A 20268-nucleotide genomic window follows, 5' to 3' on the forward strand; every position below is an offset into this window, starting at 1 on the left:
CCTGCTTCTGTATGCAGGGTCACCTAGCCCTGTTAGCAGCAAACCTAAGTCCCTGCAGTACTGGCGCTGCAAAGGTTGACCATCGCCAAACAATGGGAACTTCGCTGAATAAATTGTTCTTTCAAGGCCTCTAAGTGTGGCTGGTTCCTTAACACAGGGAAGGCCTCAGCCAGGCGTAGTTGGCAATTCCTCTTATGACGACTACCAGTGTAACGTGAGGAATTGTGCTCTTTGCTCAGGTTGGTCCTCACTACGACTTCCTGCTTAACCTAGAGAGGCGGCAAGTGTGAGCTCCCGGAAAGAACGCTGAGCAGAGTGTTCACCTCAATGCAGGTGGCTTTTCCTCACTGAATGCAAGTGGCCCAGCACATGAGACGGGCTCGGACTGCCTTCGTGAGCGTTGGCATGCTGGGGCAACGTAGGTTTCCAAGGAAGAGGACAGCGTGTCGCCTTGGAGTCTACATGCCAAGAAGTGTTACGAAGGGCCTGCACGGCGGCCTGTTTCTCAGCAGGCCGGGAGGAGACGTGCGGTCTTGCGTTCAGCTGCATGGCAAACAGTGCGGAGGCCAGAGTTCTGTGAGAGCCGACAGCTCTCCTCGCTCTCCATTTAAGCCCGAAGACGGTGGAGAACTCACGGAAACCGCGGCAGGCAAGACCTGTCCGGCGGCCATTTCGCCACTACACTGAGGCCAAGGGTCGCCTTGCGGTTTCCCAGGACGAACGTGGGCTGCAGGATTAGCTCTCCGCCAGAGTTGCAAGAGCCCTGCTTCTCAGGCTAAAATACTCGCTTCCTACCCGGGCGTAGGGGCAGAGGAGAGATGCTGGGCAATAGCAGGGTCTTGCAAGCAGCCCCTGAAGAACCGGGATCCAAGCTTCCAAAGGGAAACGCCTGCTTCTGTATGCAGGGTCACCTAACCTAGTTAGCAGCAAACCTAAGTCCCTGCTGTATTGGCCCTGCGAAGGGAGACCGTCGCAAGACACTGGGAACTTCGCTGAATAAAGTTTCCTTTACAGGCGTCTAAGTGTGGCGACTTCCCTAACAGAACGAAGACCTTAGCAAGGCCTAGTAGGCAATGCCTCTTACGACGACTACCACTGCAAAGTGAGCAATTGTGCTCTTTGCTCAGTTTGGACCTCACCTCGACATCCTGCTTAACCTAGAGAGGGGGCAATTGTGAGCTCCCGGAAAGAACGCTGAGCAGAGTGTTCACCTCAATGCAGGTGGCTTTTCGTAACCGAGTCAAAGTTGCGCAGCACACGAGACTGGTTAGGACTGCCTTCGGTAGCGTTTGGCAAGCTGTGGCAACGTAGGTTTCCAAGGCAGAGGACAGCGTGTCGCCTTGGACTCTGCACGCCAGGAAATGTTAACAAGGGCCTACACGGATGCCTGTTTCTCAGCAGGTCGGGAGGAGACGTGTGGTCTTGCGTGCAGTTGCATGGCAAACAGTGCGGAGGCCAGAGTTCTGTGAGAGCCGACAGCTCTCCTCGCTCTCCATTTAAGCACGAAGACCGTGGAGAACTCACGGAAACCGCGGCAGGCAAGAACTGTCCGGCGGCCATTTCGCCACTACACTGAGGCCAAGGGTCGCCTTGCGGTTTCCCAGGACGAACGTGGGCTGCAGGATTAGCTCTCCGCCAGAGTTGCAAGAGCCCTGCTTCTCAGGCTAAAATACTCGCTTCCTACACGGGCGTAGGGGCAGAGGAGAGATGCTGGGCAATAGCAGGGTCTTGCAAGCAGCCCCTGAGAAACCGGGATCCAAGCTTCCAAAGGGAAACGCCTGCTTCTGTATGCAGGGTCACCTAGCCCTGTTAGCAGCAAACCTAAGTCCCTGCAGTACTGGCGCTGCAAAGGTTGACCATCGCCAAACAATGGGAACTTCGCTGAATAAATTGTTCTTTCAAGGCCTCTAAGTGTGGCTGGTTCCTTAACACAGGGAAGGCCTCAGCCAGGCATAGTTGGCAATTCCTCTTACGACGACTACCAGTGTAACGTGAGGAATTGTGCTCTTTGCTCAGGTTGGTCCTCACTACGACTTCCTGCTTAACCTAGAGAGGCGGCAAGTGTGAGCTCCCGGAAAGAACGCTGAGCAGAGTGTTCACCTCAATGCAGGTGGCTTTTCCTCACTGAATGCAAGTGGCCCAGCACATGAGACGGGCTCGGACTGCCTTCGTGAGCGTTGGCATGCTGGGGCAACGTAGGTTTCCAAGGAAGAGGACAGCGTGTCGCCTTGGAGTCTACATGCCAAGAAGTGTTACGAAGGGCCTGCACGGCGGCCTGTTTCTCAGCAGGCCGGGAGGAGACGTGCGGTCTTGGGTTCAGCTGCATGGCAAACAGTTCGAAAGCCAGAGTTCTGTGAGAGCCGACAGCTCTCCTCGCTCTCCATTTCAGCCCGAAGACGCTGGAGAACTCACGGAAACCGCGGCAGGCAAGACCTGTCCGGCGGCCATTTCGCCACTACACTGAGACCAAGGGTCGCCTTGCGGTTTCCCAGGACGAACGTGGGCTGCAGGATTAGCTCTCCGCCAGAGTTGCAAGAGCCCTGCTTCTCAGGCTAAAATACTCGCTTCCTACCCGGGCGTAGGGGCAGAGGAGAGATGCTGGGCAATAGCAGGGTCTTGCAAGCAGCCCCTGAGAAACCGGGATCCAAGCTTCCAAAGGGAAACGCCTGCTTCTGTATGCAGGGTCACCTAGCCCTGTTAGCAGCAAACCTAAGTCCCTGCAGTACTGGCGCTGCAAAGGGAGACCGTCGCAAGACACTGGGAACTTCGCTGAATAAATTGTTCTTTCAAGGCCTCTAAGTGTGGCTGGTTCCTTAACACAGGGAAGGCCTCAGCCAGGCGTAGTTGGCAATTCCTCTTACGACGACTACCAGTGTAACGTGAGGAATTGTGCTCTTTGCTCAGGTTGGTCCTCACTACGACTTCCTGCTTAACCTAGAGAGGCGGCAAGTGTGAGCTCCCGGAAAGAACGCTGAGCAGAGTGTTCACCTCAATGCAGGTGGCTTTTCCTCACTGAATGCAAGTGGCCCAGCACATGAGACGGGCTCGGACTGCCTTCGTGAGCGTTGGCATGCTGGGGCATCGTAGGTTTCCAAGGAAGAGGATAGCGTGTCGCCTTGGAGTCTACATGCCAAGAAGTGTTACGAAGGGCCTGCACGGCGGCCTGTTTCTCAGCAGGCCGGGAGGAGACGTGTGGTCTTGCGTTCAGCTGCATGGCAAACAGTGCGGAGACCAGAGTTCTGTGAGAGCCGACAGCTCTCCTCGCTCTCCATTTAAGCCCAAAGACGGTGGAGAACTCACGGAAACCGCGGCAGGCAAGACCTGTCCGGCGGCCATTTCGCCACTACACTGAGGCCAAGGGTCGCCTTGCGGTTTCCCAGGACGAACGTGGGCTGCAGGATTAGCTCTCCTCCAGAGATGCAAGAGCCCTGCTTCTCAGGCTAAAATACTCGCTTCCTACCCGGGCGTAGGGGCAGAGGAGAGATGCTGGGCAATAGCAGGGTCTTGCAAGCAGCCCCTGAAGAACCGGGATCCAAGCTTCCAAAGGGAAACGCCTGCTTCTGTATGCAGGGTCACCTAGCCTAGTTAGCAGCAAACCTAAGTCCCTGCTGTATTGGCCCTGCGAAGGGAGACCGTCGCAAGACACTGGGAACTTCGCTGAATAAAGTTTCCTTTACAGGCGTCTAAGAGTGGCGACTTCCCTAACAGAACAAAGACCTTAGCAAGGCCTAGTAGGCAATGCCTCTTACGACGACTACCACTGCAAAGTGAGCAATTGTGCTCTTTGCTCAGTTTGGACCTCACCTCGACATCCTGCTTAACCTAGAGAGGGGGCAATTGTGAGCTCCCGGAAAGAACGCTGAGCAGAGTGTTCACCTCAATGCAGGTGGCTTTTCGTAACCGAGTCAAAGTTGCGCAGCACACGAGACTGGTTAGGACTGCCTTCGGTAGCGTTTGGCAAGCTGTGGCAACGTAGGTTTCCAAGGCAGAGGACAGCGTGTCGCCTTGGAGTCTACATGCCAAGAAGTGTTACGAAGGGCCTGCACGGCGGCCTGTTTCTCAGCAGGCCGGGAGGAGACGTGCGGTCTTGCGTTCAGCTGCATGGCAAACAGTGCGGACGCCAGAGTTCTGTGAGAGCCGACAGCTCTCCTCGCTCTCCATTTAAGCCCGAAGACGGTGGAGAACTCACGGAAACCGCGGCAGGCAAGACCTGTCCGGCGGCCATTTCGCCACTACACTGAGGCCAAGGGTCGCCTTGCGGTTTCCCAGGACGAACGTGGGCTGCAGGATTAGCTCTTCTCCAGAGTTGCAAGAGCCCTGCTTCTCAGGCTAAAATACTCGCTTCCTACGCGGGCGTAGGGGCAGAGGAGAGATGCTGGGCAATAGCAGGGTCTTGCAAGCAGCCCCTGAGAAACCGGGATCCAAGCTTCCAAAGGGAAACGCCTGCTTCTGTATGCAGGGTCACCTAGCCCTGTTAGCAGCAAACCTAAGTCCCTGCAGTACTGGCGCTGCAAAGGTTGACCATCGCCAAACAATGGGAACTTCGCTGAATAAATTGTTCTTTCAAGGCCTCTAAGTGTGGCTGGTTCCTTAACACAGGGAAGGCCTCAGCCAGGCATAGTTGGCAATTCCTCTTACGACGACTACCAGTGTAACGTGAGGAATTGTGCTCTTTGCTCAGGTTGGTCCTCACTACGACTTCCTGCTTAACCTAGAGAGGCGGCAAGTGTGAGCTCCCGGAAAGAACGCTGAGCAGAGTGTTCACCTCAATGCAGGTGGCTTTTCCTCACTGAATGCAAGTGGCCCAGCACATGAGACGGGCTCGGACTGCCTTCGTGAGCGTTGGCATGCTGGGGCAACGTAGGTTTCCAAGGCAGAGGACAGCGTGTCGCCTTGGAGTCTACATGCCAAGAAGTGTTACGAAGGGCCTGCACGGCGGCCTGTTTCTCAGCAGGCCGGGAGGAGACGTGCGGTCTTGCGTTCAGCTGCATGGCAAACAGTGCGGACGCCAGAGTTCTGTGAGAGCCGACAGCTCTCCTCGCTCTCCATTTAAGCCCGAAGACGGTGGAGAACTCACGGAAACCGCGGCAGGCAAGACCTGTCCGGCGGCCATTTCGCCACTACACTGAGGCCAAGGGTCGCCTTGCGGTTTCCCAGGACGAACGTGGGCTGCAGGATTAGCTCTTCTCCAGAGTTGCAAGAGCCCTGCTTCTCAGGCTAAAATACTCGCTTCCTACGCGGGCGTAGGGGCAGAGGAGAGATGCTGGGCAATAGCAGGGTCTTGCAAGCAGCCCCTGAGAAACCGGGATCCAAGCTTCCAAAGGGAAACGCCTGCTTCTGTATGCAGGGTCACCTAGCCCTGTTAGCAGCAAACCTAAGTCCCTGCAGTACTGGCGCTGCAAAGGTTGACCATCGCCAAACAATGGGAACTTCGCTGAATAAATTGTTCTTTCAAGGCCTCTAAGTGTGGCTGGTTCCTTAACACAGGGAAGGCCTCAGCCAGGCGTAGTTGGCAATTCCTCTTACGACGACTACCAGTGTAACGTGAGGAATTGTGCTCTTTGCTCAGGTTGGTCCTCACTACGACTTCCTGCTTAACCTAGAGAGGCGGCAAGTGTGAGCTCCCGGAAAGAACGCTGAGCAGAGTGTTCACCTCAATGCAGGTGGCTTTTCCTCACTGAATGCAAGTGGCCCAGCACATGAGACGGGCTCGGACTGCCTTCGTGAGCGTTGGCATGCTGGGGCAACGTAGGTTTCCAAGGAAGAGGATAGCGTGTCGCCTTGGAGTCTACATGCCAAGAAGTGTTACGAAGGGCCTGCACGGCGGCCTGTTTCTCAGCAGGCCGGGAGGAGACGTGCGGTCTTGCGTTCAGCTGCATGGCAAACAGTGCGGAGACCAGAGTTCTGTGAGAGCCGACAGCTCTCCTCGCTCTCCATTTAAGCCCAAAGACGGTGGAGAACTCACGGAAACCGCGGCAGGCAAGACCTTCCCGGCGGCCATTTCGCCACTACACTGAGGCCAAGGGTCGCCTTGCGGTTTCCCAGGACGAATGTGGGCTGCAGGATTAGCTCTCCTCCAGAGTTGCAAGAGCCCTGCTTCTCAGGCTAAAATACTCGCTTCCTACCCGGGCGTAGGGGCAGAGGAGAGATGCTGGGCAATAGCAGGGTCTTGCAAGCAGCCCCTGAGAAACCGGGATCCAAGCTTCCAAAGGGAAACGCCTGCTTCTGTATGCAGGGTCACCTAGCCCTGTTAGCAGCAAACCTAAGTCCCTGCAGTACTGGCGCTGCAAAGGTTGACCATCGCCAAACAATGGGAACTTCGCTGAATAAATTGTTCTTTCAAGGCCTCTAAGTGTGGCTGGTTCCTTAACACAGGGAAGGCCTCAGCCAGGCGTAGTTGGCAATTCCTCTTACGACGACTACCAGTGTAACGTGAGGAATTGTGCTCTTTGCTCAGGTTGGTCCTCACTACGACTTCCTGCTTAACCTAGAGAGGCGGCAAGTGTGAGCTCCCGGAAAGAACGCTGAGCAGAGTGTTCACCTCAATGCAGGTGGCTTTTCCTCACTGAATGCAAGTGGCCCAGCACATGAGACGGGCTCGGACTGCCTTCGTGAGCGTTGGCATGCTGGGGCAACGTAGGTTTCCAAGGAAGAGGACAGCGTGTCGCCTTGGAGTCTACATGCCAAGAAGTGTTACGAAGGGCCTGCACGGCGGCCTGTTTCTCAGCAGGCCGGGAGGAGACGTGCGGTCTTGGGTTCAGCTGCATGGCAAACAGTTCGGACGCCAGAGTTCTGTGAGAGCCGACAGCTCTCCTCGCTCTCCATTTCAGCCCGAAGACGCTGGAGAACTCACGGAAACCGCGGCAGGCAAGACCTGTCCGGCGGCCATTTCGCCACTACACTGAGACCAAGGGTCGCCTTGCGGTTTCCCAGGACGAACGTGGGCTGCAGGATTAGCTCTCCGCCAGAGTTGCAAGAGCCCTGCTTCTCAGGCTAAAATACTCGCTTCCTACCCGGGCGTAGGGGCAGAGGAGAGATGCTGGGCAATAGCAGGGTCTTGCAAGCAGCCCCTGAGAAACCGGGATCCAAGCTTCCAAAGGGAAACGCCTGCTTCTGTATGCAGGGTCACCTAGCCCTGTTAGCAGCAAACCTAAGTCCCTGCAGTACTGGCGCTGCAAAGGGAGACCGTCGCAAGACACTGGGAACTTCGCTGAATAAATTGTTCTTTCAAGGCCTCTAAGTGTGGCTGGTTCCTTAACACAGGGAAGGCCTCAGCCAGGCGTAGTTGGCAATTCCTCTTACGACGACTACCAGTGTAACGTGAGGAATTGTGCTCTTTGCTCAGGTTGGTCCTCACTACGACTTCCTGCTTAACCTAGAGAGGCGGCAAGTGTGAGCTCCCGGAAAGAACGCTGAGCAGAGTGTTCACCTCAATGCAGGTGGCTTTTCCTCACTGAATGCAAGTGGCCCAGCACATGAGACGGGCTCGGACTGCCTTCGTGAGCGTTGGCATGCTGGGGCAACGTAGGTTTCCAAGGAAGAGGACAGCGTGTCGCCTTGGAGTCTACATGCCAAGAAGTGTTACGAAGGGCCTGCACGGCGGCCTGTTTCTCAGCAGGCCGGGAGGAGAAGTGCGGTCTTGCGTTCAGCTGCATGGCAAACAGTGCGGAGGCCAGAGTTCTGTGAGAGCCGACAGCTCTCCTCGCTCTCCATTTAAGCCCGAAGACGGTGGAGAACTCACGGAAACCGCGGCAGGCAAGACCTGTCCGGCGGCCATTTCGCCACTACACTGAGGCCAAGGGTCGCCTTGCGGTTTCCCAGGACGAACGTGGGCTGCAGGATTAGCTCTCCTCCAGAGATGCAAGAGCCCTGCTTCTCAGGCTAAAATACTCGCTTCCTATGCGGGAGTAGGGGCAGAGGAGAGATGCTGGGCAATAGCAGGGTCTTGCAAGCAGCCCCTGAAGAACCGGGATCCAAGCTTCCAAAGGGAAACGCCTGCTTCTGTATGCAGGGTCACCTAGCCTAGTTAGCAGCAAACCTAAGTCCCTGCTGTATTGGCCCTGCGAAGGGAGACCGTCGCAAGACACTGGGAACTTCGCTGAATAAAGTTTCCTTTACAGGCGTCTAAGTGTGGCGACTTCCCTAACAGAACAAAGACCTTAGCAAGGCCTAGTAGGCAATGCCTCTTACGACGACTACCACTGCAAAGTGAGCAATTGTGCTCTTTGCTCAGTTTGGACCTCACCTCGACATCCTGCTTAACCTAGAGAGGGGGCAATTGTGAGCTCCCGGAAAGAACGCTGAGCAGAGTGTTCACCTCAATGCAGGTGGCTTTTCGTAACCGAGTCAAAGTTGCGCAGCACACGAGACTGGTTAGGACTGCCTTCGGTAGCGTTTGGCAAGGTGTGGCAACGTAGGTTTCCAAGGCAGAGGACAGCGTGTCGCCTTGGAGTCTACATGCCAAGAAGTGTTACGAAGGGCCTGCACGGCGGCCTGTTTCTCAGCAGGCCGGGAGGAGACGTGCGGTCTTGCGTTCAGCTGCATGGCAAACAGTGCGGACGCCAGAGTTCTGTGAGAGCCGACAGCTCTCCTCGCTCTCCATTTAAGCCCGAAGACGGTGGAGAACTCACGGAAACCGCGGCAGGCAAGACCTTCCCGGCGGCCATTTCGCCACTACACTGAGGCCAAGGGTCGCCTTGCGGTTTCCCAGGACGAACGTGGGCTGCAGGATTAGCTCTTCTCCAGAGTTGCAAGGGCCCTGCTTCTCAGGCTAAAATACTCGCTTCCTACGCGGGCGTAGGGGCAGAGGAGAGATGCTGGGCAATAGCAGGGTCTTGCAAGCAGCCCCTGAGAAACCGGGATCCAAGCTTCCAAAGGGAAACGCCTGCTTCTGTATGCAGGATCACCTAGCCCTGTTAGCAGCAAACCTAAGTCCCTGCAGTACTGGCGCTGCAAAGGTTGACCATCGCCAAACAATGGGAACTTCGCTGAATAAATTGTTCTTTCAAGGCCTCTAAGTGTGGCTGGTTCCTTAACACAGGGAAGGCCTCAGCCAGGCGTAGTTGGCAATTCCTCTTACGACGACTACCAGTGTAACGTGAGGAAATGTGCTCTTTGCTCAGGTTGGTCCTCACTACGACTTCCTGCTTAACCTAGAGAGGCGGCAAGTGTGAGCTCCCGGAAAGAACGCTGAGCAGAGTGTTCACCTCAATGCAGGTGGCTTTTCCTCACTGAATGCAAGTGGCCCAGCACATGAGACGGGCTCGGACTGCCTTCGTGAGCGTTGGCATGCTGGGGCAACGTAGGTTTCCAAGGAAGAGGATAGCGTGTCGCCTTGGAGTCTACATGCCAAGAAGTGTTACGAAGGGCCTGCACGGCGGCCTGTTTCTCAGCAGGCCGGGAGGAGACGTGTGGTCTTGCGTTCAGCTGCATGGCAAACAGTGCGGAGACCAGAGTTCTGTGAGAGCCGACAGCTCTCCTCGCTCTCCATTTAAGCCCAAAGACGGTGGAGAACTCACGGAAACCGCGGCAGGCAAGACCTTCCCGGCGGCCATTTCGCCACTACACTGAGGCCAAGGGTCGCCTTGCGGTTTCCCAGGACGAATGTGGGCTGCAGGATTAGCTCTCCTCCAGAGTTGCAAGAGCCCTGCTTCTCAGGCTAAAATACTCGCTTCCTACCCGGGCGTAGGGGCAGAGGAGAGATGCTGGGCAATAGCAGGGTCTTGCAAGCAGCCCCTGAGAAACCGGGATCCAAGCTTCCAAAGGGAAACGCCTGCTTCTGTATGCAGGGTCACCTAGCCCTGTTAGCAGCAAACCTAAGTCCCTGCAGTACTGGCGCTGCAAAGGTTGACCATCGCCAAACAATGGGAACTTCGCTGAATAAATTGTTCTTTCAAGGCCTCTAAGTGTGGCTGGTTCCTTAACACAGGGAAGGCCTCAGCCAGGCGTAGTTGGCAATTCCTCTTACGACGCCTACCAGTGTAACGTGAGGAATTGTGCTCTTTGCTCAGGTTGGTCCTCACTACGACTTCCTGCTTAACCTAGAGAGGCGGCAAGTGTGAGCTCCCGGAAAGAACGCTGAGCAGAGTGTTCACCTCAATGCAGGTGGCTTTTCCTCACTGAATGCAAGTGGCCCAGCACATGAGACGGGCTCGGACTGCCTTCGTGAGCGTTGGCATGCTGGGGCAACGTAGGTTTCCAAGGAAGAGGACAGCGTGTCGCCTTGGAGTCTACATGCCAAGAAGTGTTACGAAGGGCCTGCACGGCGGCCTGTTTCTCAGCAGGCCGGGAGGAGACGTGCGGTCTTGCGTTCAGCTGCATGGCAAACAGTTCGAAAGCCAGAGTTCTGTGAGAGCCGACAGCTCTCCTCGCTCTCCATTTCAGCCCGAAGACGCTGGAGAACTCACGGAAACCGCGGCAGGCAAGACCTGTCCGGCGGCCATTTCGCCACTACACTGAGGCCAAGGGTCGCCTTGCGGTTTCCCAGGACGAACGTGGGCTGCAGGATTAGCTCTCCGCCAGAGTTGCAAGAGCCCTGCTTCTCAGGCTAAAATACTCGCTTCCTACCCGGGCGTAGGGGCAGAGGAGAGATGCTGGGCAATAGCAGGGTCTTGCAAGCAGCCCCTGAGAAACCGGGATCCAAGCTTCCAAAGGGAAACGCCTGCTTCTGTATGCAGGGTCACCTAGCCCTGTTAGCAGCAAACCTAAGTCCCTGCAGTACTGGCGCTGCAAAGGTTGACCATCGCCAAACAATGGGAACTTCGCTGAATAAATTGTTCTTTCAAGGCCTCTAAGTGTGGCTGGTTCCTTAACACAGGGAAGGCCTCAGCCAGGCGTAGTTGGCAATTCCTCTTACGACGACTACCAGTGTAACGTGAGGAATTGTGCTCTTTGCTCAGGTTGGTCCTCACTACGACTTCCTGCTTAACCTAGAGAGGCGGCAAGTGTGAGCTCCCGGAAAGAACGCTGAGCAGAGTGTTCACCTCAATGCAGGTGGCTTTTCCTCACTGAATGCAAGTGGCCCAGCACATGAGACGGGCTCGGACTGCCTTCGTGAGCGTTGGCATGCTGGGGCAACGTAGGTTTCCAAGGAAGAGGATAGCGTGTCGCCTTGGAGTCTACATGCCAAGAAGTGTTACGAAGGGCCTGCACGGCGGCCTGTTTCTCAGCAGGCCGGGAGGAGACGTGTGGTCTTGCGTTCAGCTGCATGGCAAACAGTGCGGAGACCAGAGTTCTGTGAGAGCCGACAGCTCTCCTCGCTCTCCATTTAAGCCCAAAGACGGTGGAGAACTCACGGAAACCGCGGCAGGCAAGACCTTCCCGGCGGCCATTTCGCCACTACACTGAGGCCAAGGGTCGCCTTGCGGTTTCCCAGGACGAATGTGGGCTGCAGGATTAGCTCTCCTCCAGAGTTGCAAGAGCCCTGCTTCTCAGGCTAAAATACTCGCTTCCTACCCGGGCGTAGGGGCAGAGGAGAGATGCTGGGCAATAGCAGGGTCTTGCAAGCAGCCCCTGAGAAACCGGGATCCAAGCTTCCAAAGGGAAACGCCTGCTTCTGTATGCAGGGTCACCTAGCCCTGTTAGCAGCAAACCTAAGTCCCTGCAGTACTGGCGCTGCAAAGGTTGACCATCGCCAAACAATGGGAACTTCGCTGAATAAATTGTTCTTTCAAGGCCTCTAAGTGTGGCTGGTTCCTTAACACAGGGAAGGCCTCAGCCAGGCGTAGTTGGCAATTCCTCTTACGACGACTACCAGTGTAACGTGAGGAATTGTGCTCTTTGCTCAGGTTGGTCCTCACTACGACTTCCTGCTTAACCTAGAGAGGCGGCAAGTGTGAGCTCCCGGAAAGAACGCTGAGCAGAGTGTTCACCTCAATGCAGGTGGCTTTTCCTCACTGAATGCAAGTGGCCCAGCACATGAGACGGGCTCGGACTGCCTTCGTGAGCGTTGGCATGCTGGGGCAACGTAGGTTTCCAAGGAAGAGGACAGCGTGTCGCCTTGGAGTCTACATGCCAAGAAGTGTTACGAAGGGCCTGCACGGCGGCCTGTTTCTCAGCAGGCCGGGAGGAGACGTGCGGTCTTGCGTTCAGCTGCATGGCAAACAGTTCGAAAGCCAGAGTTCTGTGAGAGCCGACAGCTCTCCTCGCTCTCCATTTCAGCCCGAAGACGCTGGAGAACTCACGGAAACCGCGGCAGGCAAGACCTGTCCGGCGGCCATTTCGCCACTACACTGAGGCCAAGGGTCGCCTTGCGGTTTCCCAGGACGAACGTGGGCTGCAGGATTAGCTCTCCGCCAGAGTTGCAAGAGCCCTGCTTCTCAGGCTAAAATACTCGCTTCCTACCCGGGCGTAGGGGCAAAGGAGAGATGCTGGGCAATAGCAGGGTCTTGCAAGCAGCCCCTGAGAAACCGGGATCCAAGCTTCCAAAGGGAAACGCCTGCTTCTGTATGCAGGGTCACCTAGCCCTGTTAGCAGCAAACCTAAGTCCCTGCAGTACTGGCGCTGCAAAGGGAGACCGTCGCAAGACACTGGGAACTTCGCTGAATAAATTGTTCTTTCAAGGCCTCTAAGTGTGGCTGGTTCCTTAACACAGGGAAGGCCTCAGCCAGGCGTAGTTGGCAATTCCTCTTACGACGACTACCAGTGTAACGTGAGGAATTGTGCTCTTTGCTCAGGTTGGTCCTCACTACGACTTCCTGCTTAACCTAGAGAGGCGGCAAGTGTGAGCTCCCGGAAAGAACGCTGAGCAGAGTGTTCACCTCAATGCAGGTGGCTTTTCCTCACTGAATGCAAGTGGCCCAGCACATGAGACGGGCTCGGACTGCCTTCGTGAGCGTTGGCATGCTGGGGCAACGTAGGTTTCCAAGGAAGAGGACAGCGTGTCGCCTTGGAGTCTACATGCCAAGAAGTGTTACGAAGGGCCTGCACGGCGGCCTGTTTCTCAGCAGGCCGGGAGGAGACGTGCGGTCTTGCGTTCAGCTGCATGGCAAACAGTGCGGAGGCCAGAGTTCTGTGAGAGCCGACAGCTCTCCTCGCTCTCCATTTAAGCCCGAAGACGGTGGAGAACTCACGGAAACCGCGGCAGGCAAGACCTGTCCGGCGGCCATTTCGCCACTACACTGAGGCCAAGGGTCGCCTTGCGGTTTCCCAGGACGAACGTGGGCTGCAGGATTAGCTCTCCGCCAGAGTTGCAAGAGCCCTGCTTCTCAGGCTAAAATACTCGCTTCCTACCCGGGCGTAGGGGCAGAGGAGAGATGCTGGGCAATAGCAGGGTCTTGCAAGCAGCCCCTGAAGAACCGGGATCCAAGCTTCCAAAGGGAAACGCCTGCTTCTGTATGCAGGGTCACCTAGCCTAGTTAGCAGCAAACCTAAGTCCCTGCTGTATTGGCCCTGCGAAGGGAGACCGTCGCAAGACACTGGGAACTTCGCTGAATAAAGTTTCCTTTACAGGCGTCTAAGTGTGGCGACTTCCCTAACAGAACGAAGACCTTAGCAAGGCCTAGTAGGCAATGCCTCTTACGACGACTACCACTGCAAAGTGAGCAATTGTGCTCTTTGCTCAGTTTGGACCTCACCTCGACATCCTGCTTAACCTAGAGAGGGGGCAATTGTGAGCTCCCGGAAAGAACGCTGAGCAGAGTGTTCACCTCAATGCAGGTGGCTTTTCGTAACCGAGTCAAAGTTGCGCAGCACACGAGACTGGTTAGGACTGCCTTCGGTAGCGTTTGGCAAGCTGTGGCAACGTAGGTTTCCAAGGCAGAGGACAGCGTGTCGCCTTGGACTCTGCACGCCAGGAAATGTTAACAAGGGCCTACACGGATGCCTGTTTCTCAGCAGGTCGGGAGGAGACGTGTGGTCTTGCGTGCAGTTGCATGGCAAACAGTGCGGAGGCCAGAGTTCTGTGAGAGCCGACAGCTCTCCTCGCTCTCCATTTAAGCACGAAGACCGTGGAGAACTCACGGAAACCGCGGCAGGCAAGACCTGTCCGGCGGCCATTTCGCCACTACACTGAGGCCAAGGGTCGCCTTGCGGTTTCCCAGGACGAACGTGGGCTGCAGGATTAGCTCTCCGCCAGAGTTGCAAGAGCCCTGCTTCTCAGGCTAAAATACTCGCTTCCTACACGGGCGTAGGGGCAGAGGAGAGATGCTGGGCAATAGCAGGGTCTTGCAAGCAGCCCCTGAGAAACCGGGATCCAAGCTTCCAAAGGGAAACGCCTGCTTCTGTATGCAGGGTCACCTAGCCCTGTTAGCAGCAAACCTAAGTCCCTGCAGTACTGGCGCTGCAAAGGTTGACCATCGCCAAACAATGGGAACTTCGCTGAATAAATTGTTCTTTCAAGGCCTCTAAGTGTGGCTGGTTCCTTAACACAGGGAAGGCCTCAGCCAGGCGTAGTTGGCAATTCCTCTTACGACGACTACCAGTGTAACGTGAGGAATTGTGCTCTTTGCTCAGGTTGGTCCTCACTACGACTTCCTGCTTAACCTAGAGAGGCGGCAAGTGTGAGCTCCCGGAAAGAACGCTGAGCAGAGTGTTCACCTCAATGCAGGTGGCTTTTCCTCACTGAATGCAAGTGGCCCAGCACATGAGACGGGCTCGGACTGCCTTCGTGAGCGTTGGCATGCTGGGGCAACGTAGGTTTCCAAGGAAGAGGACAGCGTGTCGCCTTGGAGTCTACATGCCAAGAAGTGTTACGAAGGGCCTGCACGGTGGCCTGTTTCTCAGCAGGCCGGGAGGAGACGTGCGGTCTTGCGTTCAGCTGCATGGCAAACAGTTCGAAAGCCAGAGTTCTGTGAGAGCCGACAGCTCTCCTCGCTCTCCATTTCAGCCCGAAGACGCTGGAGAACTCACGGAAACCGCGGCAGGCAAGACCTGTCCGGCGGCCATTTCGCCACTACACTGAGACCAAGGGTCGCCTTGCGGTTTCCCAGGACGAACGTGGGCTGCAGGATTAGCTCTCCGCCAGAGTTGCAAGAGCCCTGCTTCTCAGGCTAAAATACTCGCTTCCTACCCGGGCGTAGGGGCAGAGGAGAGATGCTGGGCAATAGCAGGGTCTTGCAAGCAGCCCCTGAGAAACCGGGATCCAAGCTTCCAAAGGGAAACGCCTGCTTCTGTATGCAGGGTCACCTAGCCCTGTTAGCAGCAAACCTAAGTCCCTGCAGTACTGGCGCTGCAAAGGTTGACCATCGCCAAACAATGGGAACTTCGCTGAATAAATTGTTCTTTCAAGGCCTCTAAGTGTGGCTGGTTCCTTAACACAGGGAAGGCCTCAGCCAGGCGTAGTTGGCAATTCCTCTTACGACGACTACCAGTGTAACGTGAGGAATTGTGCTCTTTGCTCAGGTTGGTCCTCACTACGACTTCCTGCTTAACCTAGAGAGGCGGCAAGTGTGAGCTCCCGGAAAGAACGCTGAGCAGAGTGTTCACCTCAATGCAGGTGGCTTTTCCTCACTGAATGCAAGTGGCCCAGCACATGAGACGGGCTCGGACTGCCTTCGTGAGCGTTGGCATGCTGGGGCAACGTAGGTTTCCAAGGAAGAGGACAGCGTGTCGCCTTGGAGTCTACATGCCAAGAAGTGTTACGAAGGGCCTGCACGGCGGCCTGTTTCTCAGCAGGCCGGGAGGAGACGTGCGGTCTTGCGTTCAGCTGCATGGCAAACAGTGCGGAGGCCAGAGTTCTGTGAGAGCCGACAGCTCTCCTCGCTCTCCATTTAAGCCCGAAGACGGTGGAGAACTCACGGAAACCGCGGCAGGCAAGACCTGTCCGGCGGCCATTTCGCCACTACACTGAGGCCAAGGGTCGCCTTGCGGTTTCCCAGGACGAATGTGGGCTGCAGGATTAGCTCTCCGCCAGAGTTGCAAGAGCCCTGCTTCTCAGGCTAAAATACTCGCTTCCTACCCGGGCGTAGGGGCAGAGGAGAGATGCTGGGCAATAGCAGGGTCTTGCAAGCAGCCCCTGAAGAACCGGGATCCAAGCTTCCAAAGGGAAACGCCTGCTTCTGTATGCAGGGTCACCTAGCCTAGTTAGCAGCAAACCTAAGTCCCTGCTGTATTGGCCCTGCGAAGGGAGACCGTCGCAAGACACTGGGAACTTCGCTGAATAAAGTTTCCTTTACAGGCGTCTAAGTGTGGCGACTTCCCTAACAGAACGAAGACCTTAGCAAGGCCTAGTAGGCAATGCCTCTTACGACGACTACCACTGCAAAGTGAGCAATTGTGCTCTTTGCTCAGTTTGGACCTCACCTCGACATCCTGCTTAACCTAGAGAGGGGGCAATTGTGAGCTCCCGGAAAGAACGCTGAGCAGAGTGTTCACCTCAATGCAGGTGGCTTTTCGTAACCGAGTCAAAGTTGCGCAGCACACGAGACTGGTTAGGACTGCCTTCGGTAGCGTTTGGCAAGCTGTGGCAACGTAGGTTTCCAAGGCAGAGGACAGCGTGTCGCCTTGGACTCTGCACGCCAGGAAATGTTAACAAGGGCCTACACGGATGCCTGTTTCTCAGCAGGTCGGGAGGAGACGTGTGGTCTTGCGTGCAGTTGCATGGCAAACAGTGCGGAGGCCAGAGTTCTGTGAGAGCCGACAGCTCTCCTCGCTCTCCATTTAAGCACGAAGACCGTGGAGAACTCACGGAAACCGCGGCAGGCAAGACCTGTCCGGCGGCCATTTCGCCACTACACTGAGGCCAAGGGTCGCCTTGCGGTTTCCCAGGACGAACGTGGGCTGCAGGATTAGCTCTCCGCCAGAGTTGCAAGAGCCCTGCTTCTCAGGCTAAAATACTCGCTTCCTACACGGGCGTAGGGGCAGAGGAGAGATGCTGGGCAATAGCAGGGTCTTGCAAGCAGCCCCTGAGAAACCGGGATCCAAGCTTCCAAAGGGAAACGCCTGCTTCTGTATGCAGGGTCACCTAGCCCTGTTAGCAGCAAACCTAAGTCCCTGCAGTACTGGCGCTGCAAAGGTTGACCATCGCCAAACAATGGGAACTTCGCTGAATAAATTGTTCTTTCAAGGCCTCTAAGTGTGGCTGGTTCCTTAACACAGGGAAGGCCTCAGCCAGGCGTAGTTGGCAATTCCTCTTACGACGACTACCAGTGTAACGTGAGGAATTGTGCTCTTTGCTCAGGTTGGTCCTCACTACGACTTCCTGCTTAACCTAGAGAGGCGGCAAGTGTGAGCTCCCGGAAAGAACGCTGAGCAGAGTGTTCACCTCAATGCAGGTGGCTTTTCCTCACTGAATGCAAGTGGCCCAGCACATGAGACGGGCTCGGACTGCCTTCGTGAGCGTTGGCATGCTGGGGCAACGTAGGTTTCCAAGGAAGAGGACAGCGTGTCGCCTTGGAGTCTACATGCCAAGAAGTGTTACGAAGGGCCTGCACGGTGGCCTGTTTCTCAGCAGGCCGGGAGGAGACGTGCGGTCTTGCGTTCAGCTGCATGGCAAACAGTTCGAAAGCCAGAGTTCTGTGAGAGCCGACAGCTCTCCTCGCTCTCCATTTCAGCCCGAAGACGCTGGAGAACTCACGGAAACCGCGGCAGGCAAGACCTGTCCGGCGGCCATTTCGCCACTACACTGAGACCAAGGGTCGCCTTGCGGTTTCCCAGGACGAACGTGGGCTGCAGGATTAGCTCTCCGCCAGAGTTGCAAGAGCCCTGCTTCTCAGGCTAAAATACTCGCTTCCTACCCGGGCGTAGGGGCAGAGGAGAGATGCTGGGCAATAGCAGGGTCTTGCAAGCAGCCCCTGAGAAACCGGGATCCAAGCTTCCAAAGGGAAACGCCTGCTTCTGTATGCAGGGTCACCTAGCCCTGTTAGCAGCAAACCTAAGTCCCTGCAGTACTGGCGCTGCAAAGGTTGACCATCGCCAAACAATGGGAACTTCGCTGAATAAATTGTTCTTTCAAGGCCTCTAAGTGTGGCTGGTTCCTTAACACAGGGAAGGCCTCAGCCAGGCGTAGTTGGCAATTCCTCTTACGACGACTACCAGTGTAACGTGAGGAATTGTGCTCTTTGCTCAGGTTGGTCCTCACTACGACTTCCTGCTTAACCTAGAGAGGCGGCAAGTGTGAGCTCCCGGAAAGAACGCTGAGCAGAGTGTTCACCTCAATGCAGGTGGCTTTTCCTCACTGAATGCAAGTGGCCCAGCACATGAGACGGGCTCGGACTGCCTTCGTGAGCGTTGGCATGCTGGGGCAACGTAGGTTTCCAAGGAAGAGGATAGCGTGTCGCCTTGGAGTCTACATGCCAAGAAGTGTTACGAAGGGCCTGCACGGCGGCCTGTTTCTCAGCAGGCCGGGAGGAGACGTGTGGTCTTGCGTTCAGCTGCATGGCAAACAGTGCGGAGACCAGAGTTCTGTGAGAGCCGACAGCTCTCCTCGCTCTCCATTTAAGCCCAAAGACGGTGGAGAACTCACGGAAACCGCGGCAGGCAAGACCTGTCCGGCGGCCATTTCGCCACTACACTGAGGCCAAGGGTCGCCTTGCGGTTTCCCAGGACGAACGTGGGCTGCAGGATTAGCTCTCCTCCAGAGATGCAAGAGCCCTGTTTCTCAGGCTAAAATACTCGCTTCCTACCCGGGCGTAGGGGCAGAGGAGAGATGCTGGGCAATAGCAGGGTCTTGCAAGCAGCCCCTGAAGAACCGGGATCCAAGCTTCCAAAGGGAAACGCCTGCTTCTGTATGCAGGGTCACCTAGCCTAGTTAGCAGCAAACCTAAGTCCCTGCTGTATTGGCCCTGCGAAGGGAGACCGTCGCAAGACACTGGGAACTTCGCTGAATAAAGTTTCCTTTACAGGCGTCTAAGAGTGGCGACTTCCCTAACAGAACGAAGACCTTAGCAAGGCCTAGTAGGCAATGCCTCTTACGACGACTACCACTGCAAAGTGAGCAATTGTGCTCTTTGCTCAGTTTGGACCTCACCTCGACATCCTGCTTAACCTAGAGAGGGGGCAATTGTGAGCTCCCGGAAAGAACGCTGAGCAGAGTGTTCACCTCAATGCAGGTGGCTTTTCGTAACCGAGTCAAAGTTGCGCAGCACACGAGACTGGTTAGGACTGCCTTCGGTAGCGTTTGGCAAGCTGTGGCAACGTAGGTTTCCAAGGCAGAGGACAGCGTGTCGCCTTGGAGTCTACATGCCAAGAAGTGTTACGAAGGGCCTGCACGGCGGCCTGTTTCTCAGCAGGCCGGGAGGAGACGTGCGGTCTTGCGTTCAGCTGCATGGCAAACAGTGCGGACGCCAGAGTTCTGTGAGAGCCGACAGCTCTCCTCGCTCTCCATTTAAGCCCGAAGACGGTGGAGAACTCACGGAAACCGCGGCAGGCAAGACCTGTCCGGCGGCCATTTCGCCACTACACTGAGGCCAAGGGTCGCCTTGCGGTTTCCCAGGACGAACGTGGGCTGCAGGATTAGCTCTTCTCCAGAGTTGCAAGAGCCCTGCTTCTCAGGCTAAAATACTCGCTTCCTACACGGGCGTAGGGGCAGAGGAGAGATGCTGGGCAATAGCAGGGTCTTGCAAGCAGCCCCTGAGAAACCGGGATCCAAGCTTCCAAAGGGAAACGCCTGCTTCTGTATGCAGGGTCACCTAGCCCTGTTAGCAGCAAACCTAAGTCCCTGCAGTACTGGCGCTGCAAAGGTTGACCATCGCCAAACAATGGGAACTTCGCTGAATAAATTGTTCTTTCAAGGCCTCTAAGTGTGGCTGGTTCCTTAACACAGGGAAGGCCTCAGCCAGGCGTAGTTGGCAATTCCTCTTACGACGACTACCAGTGTAACGTGAGGAATTGTGCTCTTTGCTCAGGTTGGTCCTCACTACGACTTCCTGCTTAACCTAGAGAGGCGGCAAGTGTGAGCTCCCGGAAAGAACGCTGAGCAGAGTGTTCACCTCAATGCAGGTGGCTTTTCCTCACTGAATGCAAGTGGCCCAGCACATGAGACGGGCTCGGACTGCCTTCGTGAGCGTTGGCATGCTGGGGCAACGTAGGTTTCCAAGGCAGAGGACAGCGTGTCGCCTTGGAGTCTACATGCCAAGAAGTGTTACGAAGGGCCTGCACGGCGGCCTGTTTCTCAGCAGGCCGGGAGGAGACGTGCGGTCTTGCGTTCAGCTGCATGGCAAACAGTGCGGACGCCAGAGTTCTGTGAGAGCCGACAGCTCTCCTCGCTCTCCATTTAAGCCCGAAGACGGTGGAGAACTCACGGAAACCGCGGCAGGCAAGACCTGTCCGGCGGCCATTTCGCCACTACACTGAGGCCAAGGGTCGCCTTGCGGTTTCCCAGGACGAACGTGG

The sequence above is a fragment of the Pseudorca crassidens genome, chromosome 6 (assembly GCF_039906515.1).
Source record: "Pseudorca crassidens isolate mPseCra1 chromosome 6, mPseCra1.hap1, whole genome shotgun sequence".
In the NCBI taxonomy this organism is placed as follows: domain Eukaryota; kingdom Metazoa; phylum Chordata; class Mammalia; order Artiodactyla; family Delphinidae; genus Pseudorca; species Pseudorca crassidens.